General features: G+C 35.7%; 1 long non-coding RNA gene across 1 annotated transcript; it reads right to left on the bottom strand.

The window, feature by feature from the left end:
* Positions 1 to 333: 333 nt before the first annotated feature.
* Positions 334 to 7,631, bottom strand: LOC132639148 (uncharacterized). The gene is made up of 3 exons (XR_009582089.1): positions 7,366 to 7,631; positions 6,428 to 6,617; positions 334 to 454 (listed from the first exon to the last, which is right to left on the bottom strand). It is a non-coding gene; the product is annotated as an uncharacterized LOC132639148 (long non-coding RNA).
* Positions 7,632 to 10,088: the final 2,457 nt, after the last annotated feature.

The raw sequence follows: 10,088 nt of genomic DNA, 5'->3' as shown, positions 1-10,088 counted from the left end.
GTCGCCACCCATCCCTATAGGCTCCGACGCTAATGGTCAATAGCGACGAGATTATGTTACTGGTCGTAAAAGAGTTTACGGGACCGGAAAAAACCTGGTCCCTAAAACAGTTTTAGGGACTGTAAATCTAGTCCCTAAGTATAGATCAGTTGCATTTTAGCAACCAGTTTCCACTGGTCCTAAAGAGTCATTTCTTATCATTTATTTTTTTAGAGCTACACAATTACCAGTATAGATAATCACACGCACATCAACAAATTATCAAAAAAATTCATGCTTTCACATATAAATATGGATTTACAAATGTAGAAATGGGTAATTAGTTACAGCTTGTAACAATATAACCACGGTACTGTTTACACAACCTCTTAATAAAATACAATATTTTTCCTAGCTACTTGCAATGGAGTCTTCAAAACTCTCATCTTGACTTGTAACTAAAACTCTTCAGACCCTGTAAAAAATTAAAAGTAAAATCTCTTTAGAAAATCATAATGATCGGATTAAGTATCTAAAATATGGAGTAACATAAACGGACAGGAACACTTGGATATTGCATACTTCATTCTGTTTCAAAGCATGTCATTTTCATATATAGTCCAAGTAGATTTTTCCAAATACAGATTAATATAAACTAACCTATCCATATCTTTTAAAATATTCAAGTAACAATGTATACTTTGCACAATCTTCAAGTAATCAAATACATTTTAGAGCTTAACAATTAGTTCCGATCAACATAAAATATAAGCTAGAATTTACTGAACGCACAACTTCATGGCATGTGATACTAACTAAACTCACCCAAATAATTGAAGAGGAGAATTCTTCATGTTCCACTTCAAGAATTTGAATTACAGGAAAAAGTAAAGTTATTGTTAACCTAATAATCAACAGTTTTGAGAGCTATTTAACCTATCTTTATTAAAAAAAAATAGTTTTGAGAGCTATATATCGAGCAAATTACATATATAAGAGCCAAAGAAAAAGGGTTTTACGCAATCTACTGAAACCTCAAATAATTCTCCATGTATGTCTTTGTTCAAATAAAATAGTTGTTGTCTATAGCTAACATCATTCTTAACCTAAGAACTCCAACAGAGGTATTCCTTAAGAAGCATTTATTTGAAAGGAGCAAAGTAATCTTGAAAAACACAACAGAGAAACGGAACATATAAAGGAATTGGTACAAGAAATTAAAATTGAATGCAGCTTCTTTATCAAAACCAAGCAGGTGCTTCTATAGTGGGACCAACGCCATATGTGTTTCTCGTTCGCTTATCAAAGTTGTTGTTTCTGATGCACAAATGGAATATTTCTTGGCTGAATTGGGGTTGATGAATTATGCTATGAATATCTACAGCCCATCGATTATTGCTGCCTTAGCAGTCTATGTTGCTCGACTCGCGCTGCATTGCAGTACTTTTGGGAATGAAACACTACAATTTCATATTGGTTTCTCAGAGTCTTAGGTACTAGGTTGTGCCAAATTTGGGTTAGCTATCACATGGAGGGACCAGATCACGAGCTAAAGGTGATTTACAAGAAGTATTCCAGTTCTCATAAAGGTGTTGTTAGACTGCAACCTCCAGCTAAATCCCTCTATGCTCTTTATGCATAATCCCAGAAGGACTTAGTCTAGCTCTTTTTTATTTTCTTATTTTCGTTAAACAATTTATTTAGATTTTTAATTAAACTTCTCTGATTTGTAAAAAGAAAAATACTATAAAAAAAGACGTCATTAAAGTTCATTGGTTACCACCCATCTCAGAATCAGAGTATAAAACATATCAAATTGAACATAAGTAAGGCTAACAATGTTCAGAGTTAACTCATATATAATTATATACCATATAAAGGTAAATTGGATAGTATCACTTTTCTATTACAACAACAACAAGAAGCCCAGTGTATTCCCACAAGTGAGGTCCTGGGAGGGTAAGATGTACACAAACCTTACCCCAACCTTTGTGGGATATCACTTTTCTATTAGAATTTCAAAATAGTCCTTTCGACACGATATTAGCCAGAAAAAAGTAATAAATTACTTGTCCATATTCTAAGTCTTTAAGGTAGAGCGCAGGACAAAATACTAGTAGTCTCCATTTACTCAAGGAAGAATAATGCAGGTGAAACAATAAAAAATAAGTTCATTCAATAAACAACTCACATAAATCAAAATATCTCGATTTGACCAAAGTTCACTCATCTAACCCATTCTAAGGATTAAAATACATAGAGGTATAAACTTGTCAAATGCATATTGTACATCTATTCAGGGATAATCCTTAAGTACTTCAACTATCATTTATTTACATTAAAGCGAATTCTTAGTTTCTGCCCTTCTCTAGTTCCATTTATGCCCGAAATAGGGATAGTGATAAAGATAAGAAAGAACAGAAGTTAAATTACAATAATTAAGCATTACGGGGACAAGTTAATGGTGTAAATAAAGCATTTCATGATCCCAAGTCCCACTACTACACTAGTGAGATGAAAATGCCTACCTATAGATGGAATAGACGAAGCTTGGTTTAGGACAGAGTTGGATAACTGTCACGACCCGACTAGGGGCCGTGACGAGTACCCGATACTTGTACCGAGCACCCCTTATCTATCATTTTACCTTTACCTCTTAGCAAACCGTATGAACAGTACCATATATTTTTTTTTGAACATTAACATTAGCAGCGTCATTATGAACATAGACTAGTAAACTTCGCTATCACTTTACATAGCAGCATTAAGATGCCAAAATACCACATATCTAACTGTACATAACTGACTGTGCATATCTGTCTACGAGCCTCTAGACATAGTACACTTATACATAGATAGGGCCGGGTACTGCTGTGCCCGAATATACATACGCAAAATAGTATCGCGGAAGTGGGGCTCCGGAACAACTGGAGCGCTGTCAAGTGCGGCTGATAGAGCTTCTAGGGTTCAAATCCACCTGTCTGCTGACCTGCGCGGCATGAAACGCAGCGTCCACAAGAAGGGACGTCAGTACGAATAATGTACTGAGTATGTAAGGCATGAATGAAAACATAGTAACTGAATATAGAGTGTGAATAATAACAGAATAGACATACAGAGCTTGTCCTGGAGCAGAAGTAAGCTGTACATATGTATGCCTTGTAGGAAGATACCATGCAAGCTTAGCCCCTTTTTCAGAAAACGGTGTTCCTTATTTTCGTATACAGAAAACAGTACATTTCAGTAAACGGTATCTTTTCCTCACATTTACAGACGCCGAATACATCGGCTCTCCCACCCCCTCCCCAACGGTGTCCCAACATATCATATCATATATATCATACATCACATATACAGATGCCGCGTACGGCTCTCCCATATCCCGCGACCGGGCATCCCGCGTCCGGGATGGAATCCAGCTGAATCAGGTGGTGATAAAATAGTTGCCCTTCCCCTTTCCCCATATACATATACATACCCATACACATATACATGTATCTTATAAATAGCATGCATGGAAGCCCAAAGAAAGTCACATATCCATCGGAGTGACGTAAGGTCGGTAACCTCCGATTACATTATGGAACAACCGTAGTCGCTTTGTCTCACCTTGAAGGGACGAGTATTATAAGGCGAGGCTACCAATGAAAAGTGTCATTATGAGAAAAACATCAAATAGGGTCATAAGGTATAGTTTCATTTACTTAGAACCTTTAGAGTAGTCATTACCTGTAATAGAATTAGGGTATCAAGATATAGTTTAACATTTTTATATTTTCCTTTTCATAGCAGAACATATCTACCGTAGGCATTTTTCTCATTTTGGACTACATCGTTATCCATATAAGATCATATTCATCATTTTAGTCATGAAATCATCTTTGTCATGCTTGTCATAGGCGTATTCTATTTTTCTTGACATCATCGTTACCACGGTCATCATGGACATAATTCCATTAGAATGGTACAGTACTTGCCGTTTAATAATCGGAACAAGGGTCAAAAGTTCTCTTTTAGATTCAACTTCGAAACAAGTCAAACGAGTCAACAAAGGAAAACAGGGAAAAACTGTGCCCACCTCGGGTCAACTGAGGCGGCGTGCCAAATTTGTGTACATTCCATTCTATGACGTCACTTATTAGGGTTTTAAGGTAGTCGGGTCCTATGTAGCAAGTTCTAGAGGCTTAGGAAGTTTTTCCAACTTTTTACACCATTTTTAGTTCAATTCTACTGAACGGGAAAGGGGAAACTTTAGGCGCGGATTCCGGGGGATAGGGTTGTCCCCGAGGCTCATATCCAACTTATTACGTCTAAGACATGCCATAAAAGGAAGGATGAAGCCTTACATACCTCTTGCCGCTCCGTATGCTATCCCGAATTCAAGTCGCAAATTCGCCAAAATCTACAAATTGGTCACATTTACCAACTTTGGTTAGAGCTTTTGGAATTGCAATCTTAAAGTAACATTTGTCTACCGAAATTTCGGCAGCACTTCCCCTGTAAATACTCCATCCCACCAAGTTCAACTTGGCCAATTTCAATCAACAACAACCCCGGGAATTCAACCCGGCCAAAGTATCAACAACAATGCCAACAACAATACTAACAATTCAATCAATATACAATTTCCTTCAAGACCTTCCAACTCTCATAAAACAATACTAACCTTATAATATATATATCAACAACACCATACTAATATCATTGTCTTCTATACATGTAAGAACATAATATTCAATTTACATAAACTTCCACCAAAACCATAATTCACCCACAATGCATTTTTCACCTTCCAATTTCATTAATAACAATCATAATTTGCATCTTGCCACTTTCATTTCCATATTCACATAAACTACAATAAAGTCACATATTTTCCTATAACAACCTCACAACAAATTTTCCATAACAACAAGAACCATTTATCTTCCACATTACACTACTACTATACGGCCAACATCAAGCATACACACTACAACCTCTCCAAATTTATTCAACTTCCATTATTCCACATAGCATTCACAACAATAATAACCAAATACTAGATGAAACAATTGAAACATGATTCCTACACATACATACACATATTACACCTCACGGCCACATCCCATAATATTGTTCTTCATGAATTTCATCCACTTTTGTACACTACAACATGCATAAATATTCATAACATGTAAAAGAGCACAAGTCCTCACCTTTCTTTTCCTCCACTTCTTCACTTGACTACAACTTGGCAACTTGTATGATTTTGAATTTTTCTTGCTTCAACAACAACTCCACTTTGTTAAGGACCCTCTACTTGGTAGAAAATGATTTTTGAAGGAATTTTAGTCAATGTTTTCTTGTGGAATTCCTCTTGGCCGAAATGGCCTCAAGGTTTTCTCCTTCTTTTTTTGTTCTTGCTTTTTCTTGAAAGTTCTAGAGAAATAATGAATAAGATGACTAATTAAGTCATCTTATGGACTTATAAATTTTGCTCATATGGGCTTTGGCCCATTTACTATAGATGGCCTAAATGGCCCCTTTTTCCTCCAAGCCCATATTATTATTATTTTGTGCTTTTCATGAAAATTTAATTTTTCCACATTCCAAATTTGCCCTTCGTCTCCCTCCACATTTCCACGAGTCATATTGCGAATTTCCTTTTATGCCCTTGACCTTTCTCATTATTTCCACTTTAATATTTTCATAACAACTTATATGCCCAGCAAAGTAAAAATATGGCCTTGATTACTGTCTTCCCGCGATTGTCTTGAATTATCCGATTTTACAAGAATGCGGGATATAACAATAACTATCAACTTAGTCTTATGCTCCCTCGAGGTCATTAAAATTATAGATACTGTTTCTCTTGCTACACTTTCTAATCCTTTTCAGCGAAAATTGCGAATGAAATATATAATAAACTGTACAATGCTCATGCTCATGTTACAGGGAAGAAACTAAAGATTAGAAATGGAGAAACATTAATATAATCATTCAATTACCATCTGATAACTTTTTTTTAAAAAAAGACATCATTTCCTTACAGAGATATCTGCTGAAAAATCATGAAGTACAATATCTCAAAGATAATATTGAGACATAGACTACGTAATATGGTGGATTGGATCTTTTATAATTTTTCATTTAGTCCAAGTTCACGAATAGTTAGAAAAGGTACTATAAATTGAAGGGTCCTTAGAAAAGAACAATATGGTAGCTCCAGTTCTCATTTTCTTTCTCTTTATTGCTTTTTATGCTTCAACAATCAATATGTCCTGACTATATAATATCTCTTGACAACTTTTATCAATCATATGTTCAGCACAATGCACAACTAGAAAGCAGAACTAGCACAATGCACAATAGCAAAGAGCATAGCTTGCTTAAATAATAGATTAACTATATGCTACCACCTCAAATAGACAAAAGAAATGGATGTTTCAAGTAAATTTTTACGGACCTGTATGTACTTCACGTTAATGGTCTTCTCCTGAATTGGGTGATGTTGGAAGCTGGACCTCACGTTGTTGAGCTAATAACAGTTCTTCAAAAAAGTTCTACTGATAACTGTTCTTTTATTGTTTGAGTTCATCCATAATAAATTTCTTATTGTCAAAAAGGATTTTAACCTTTGCTTTATGAGAAGTAATCTGTCACCAATAGTAAAAAAAAATTAAAAAAAATCTACAAAATGTTCTAGATGAACTAGAAACAGCAAACCAAATATTATGGACACCTAACGGCTGCACTTACAGCCACATAAGAAGTCACGAAACCCCAACTTTATCAAAGATAGAACTTAAAAATATCAAAATATTCCCAAAGAGAAGTTCTAATCCCAACAATGCTTGGTAAAAATAGGATTCTATAAGTAAAATTGCACAATAAGTATCATAAATTCAGGAGTATAAAAAGATTTCATACCTGAAAAAACCAAAAATTCTTGAATTTCGCAAATCATATAACCCCAAAATATTTTAGCATGAACTCATTATTCTAGAATTTGATACCATTTTGAGTTGGTCTTCACTAGAGATAAAATAAATCCATTATTATTTATATGGTCATCTAGAAGTAGGAAAACTTCCAACTTTAGCACCGAGGAATAATTTGTATAAACTTTAGCGAAGGAGATAATTCAGAATGGTACAAGAATATTCTCATAAAACTCGTCAGTTAGACCAGATGTACACACAATAGATCTACAACATTCAGACCGCAAAAATATTGTAAAAAGGAAAATCAAAGAAAAAGCCTAAAATAGAAAACCCTAGGTATAACCAGACCAATTCAATAGAAAATTAAACAAACAGTCAGAGAAAATCTTAAATCAAGAACAACCTAGTGTTGCGTATTGTATAAAAATCAGAAAGTAAGAGATTCAAGAAGAAAACACACTACAATATTGAATGGTGTGGATTCAGCCGAGTGAGAAACGCATCCTTAGGTGTGAGTGATCAAGTAGCGGAAGACCCATTTTATTCTGAGCACTTTGGTCCGAACCCACCTATTGACCGATAAGTGCAAATGGGTATCTTTCGGATCTAGAGCTCCATGTTGACAGAGAATGAGAGATGTGATTATGATTGTAGCTTGGGTAGGTTCTGAGATTTGGGGATTTAGGGTTTTACAACTTTGACAGGGACGGGACAATATTTTGAGAGTGCAACGTCAATTAGAGTGTTATGTTTCTTTTATTGTGCTTTTATTCTCTATTTTTTAGAGGTAAAAGTAGGAGCAGCACCTCTTGTCCCGCTTAATTTAGAGCATTAGGGACCGGACAGCAATCCCTTCGACAACTAGATTTAATCCCTTTGCGTTAGAACCGAAACTTAGGACCAAGAAAAAATCTCATCCTTATAGGTATACTTTTAAAGACCAGTTTTCTAGCCTGTTGCTAATTGTTGGTCTTTGATAAGCCTTTTTCTTGTAGTGTAATTAATGAATGGAAAGTCGGCACTCTGTCAGGCAGGGCATCAGGTGTCAGTCGCCGCCCTCTGGTTTGGGTCATGACAAATACTTCTTGTTCTGAATGGAGAATCGCTTGTTTAACTGAAATCATAATCTGTAGCATCAGGCCCAACATATGTGCACATATCAGTGGCCTCGGCCCAAGTATACGTATATATAACTGTGGCCTTAGGCACAAAACACAGGTGTTCAACATTATGCAATTTACATAAAAGAACTGAGAATCATGCTGAAAGGTATAACACTGACATACTGAGCAATGATTCACCGAGACATGTATTCATAACCTGATTATGAGACTTGAAGCCTTAACTATTTATAAACATGCTGAGTATTCTAGACTGAGACTTATAGGTATCAAACACAAGTCTATATTGATTACGTACTGAGCTCAGAATGTTTGGAATGAAAGTCATGAACTAATTATAAAACTAGAGAATAGAAGTTCTACAACGATTCAAGGAAGTAATCTTAACTATATTTTTGAGGCAATTCGAAACGTTGTAAAAGAACGTGGTGTAGGAAGAATCATTAACATTCCCAAACTAGAGAGTTAGTCTCACATACCTTAACTCCGACCTTTTAGCGAAATATAACGTTTTTCACCCTTCTCAATGGCAATCTATATCAATATATGTCAATGGAATAAACATTAGCAACAATACTCAAGTTTTTGCCATCTAGGCATTTCATCAAATACTTGGTGGGCATAAAGCTCCACAACCTCCATTAAATGGTGATTTCTTCACCCAATTCTCATTCTTACTTTTAGGTGATTTTACAATCACAATTAGATTGAACTAACACCATTCTTCATAACCCATGTGATTATAACAATCCCAAGTAAACAATCCCAAACCCCACCATAGTTCATATGATTCTCTTTATCAAACCCATTAACTTATTTCTCAAGAATCCATCAATTCACAACTACAAATTATCAAAATAAAATAAAAAAAATCGGATTACCTTTTTGATGCTCAACTCCTTTGAATTTGAATTATAGGGTTTCCACGTCCAACGATAATGTCTCAAACAGGGTTTTATGGACTAGAAGGGCTTAATCACGTTAGAAGGATATTAGAGACTTGAATTGAACCTATAATCATCATAAAATTACCTTGGAGGGTTTTGAGGCTTGGGACTTGCTCTCTCTGCCCTTTGAATGTTTTTTCATGATTAGGAGTGTTAGGGAAATAATCCCAAGCCTAAATAAGAGTTAAAACACGAAAATCTGACTTTTTGACCCGAAACCCAAATTTTTCATGATAGGCCTGCAACGCATGGCCATCGCGGGACCCCCTGCAGGTCAAAGTTCAGAGAGCATGATTTCTCGCACTGAGCCCGTGAATCAGGGCCATAGCACATGCCCCCACACGCGGCGCGTGGCCATCGCGGGTGGCCTGTGTCAGTTTCTGAGCACTGTTTCCGTAATGCGCATAACTTCTTTTACAGAGGTCTGTTCGGCCTCCAACTTATATCATTGGAAAGGTATTTTAAAAATCTACAATTTTCATGTTCTAAGGTTTCGAAAATTTGCAATGGATTCTTACGAAATCGGGCTAGAAGGTAGACCTGCTGTAAACTTAGTCGAGTCTATCGAATCTTAAGCACCTCACTCTTCGTCTTGATTTTAAACAACTATTTTTACCTCAACTCATCCCGATAGTACTTCACATGTCTAAAATGCCACATTAATACTCATTTAACACATTCAAACCTAATCTAAATTTATGGACTGTTACATAATCAATATGTACAAGATAGTGTAAAGCACCCAATTTGGTCCAATTATCATATCACACACTAATCCTCCTTTAATATCCCACCAGATCTCATGTTCTATTAATTCCCTTACTTTTAGCATCTTCTTCCATACTTGTGTTCTTTCGTTCCATTGTACCAAAGTAGGAATGATTTTCTTGCAATATTTTTTTCAACGTGTAGTTGGCCCAAAAGTTTTGTTGATCTTCTAAACCTCCACCACAACTTTTCAAACAAAGCATTAGACACATCAAATAAGGATTTGAAGCCAAACCCTCTTTCTTCTGTAGGTAAGCATATATCCTGCCAAGCTGCCCAATGTCTACCTCTCCCTTCCTCCATATTACTCCAAGAAAACTTTGCAAAGATTTTGTGGATATCATTTA

The sequence above is a fragment of the Lycium barbarum genome, chromosome 1 (genome assembly GCF_019175385.1).
Source record: "Lycium barbarum isolate Lr01 chromosome 1, ASM1917538v2, whole genome shotgun sequence".
NCBI lineage: Eukaryota > Viridiplantae > Streptophyta > Magnoliopsida > Solanales > Solanaceae > Lycium > Lycium barbarum.
This window is presented reverse-complemented; position numbering and strand designations above follow the sequence as displayed.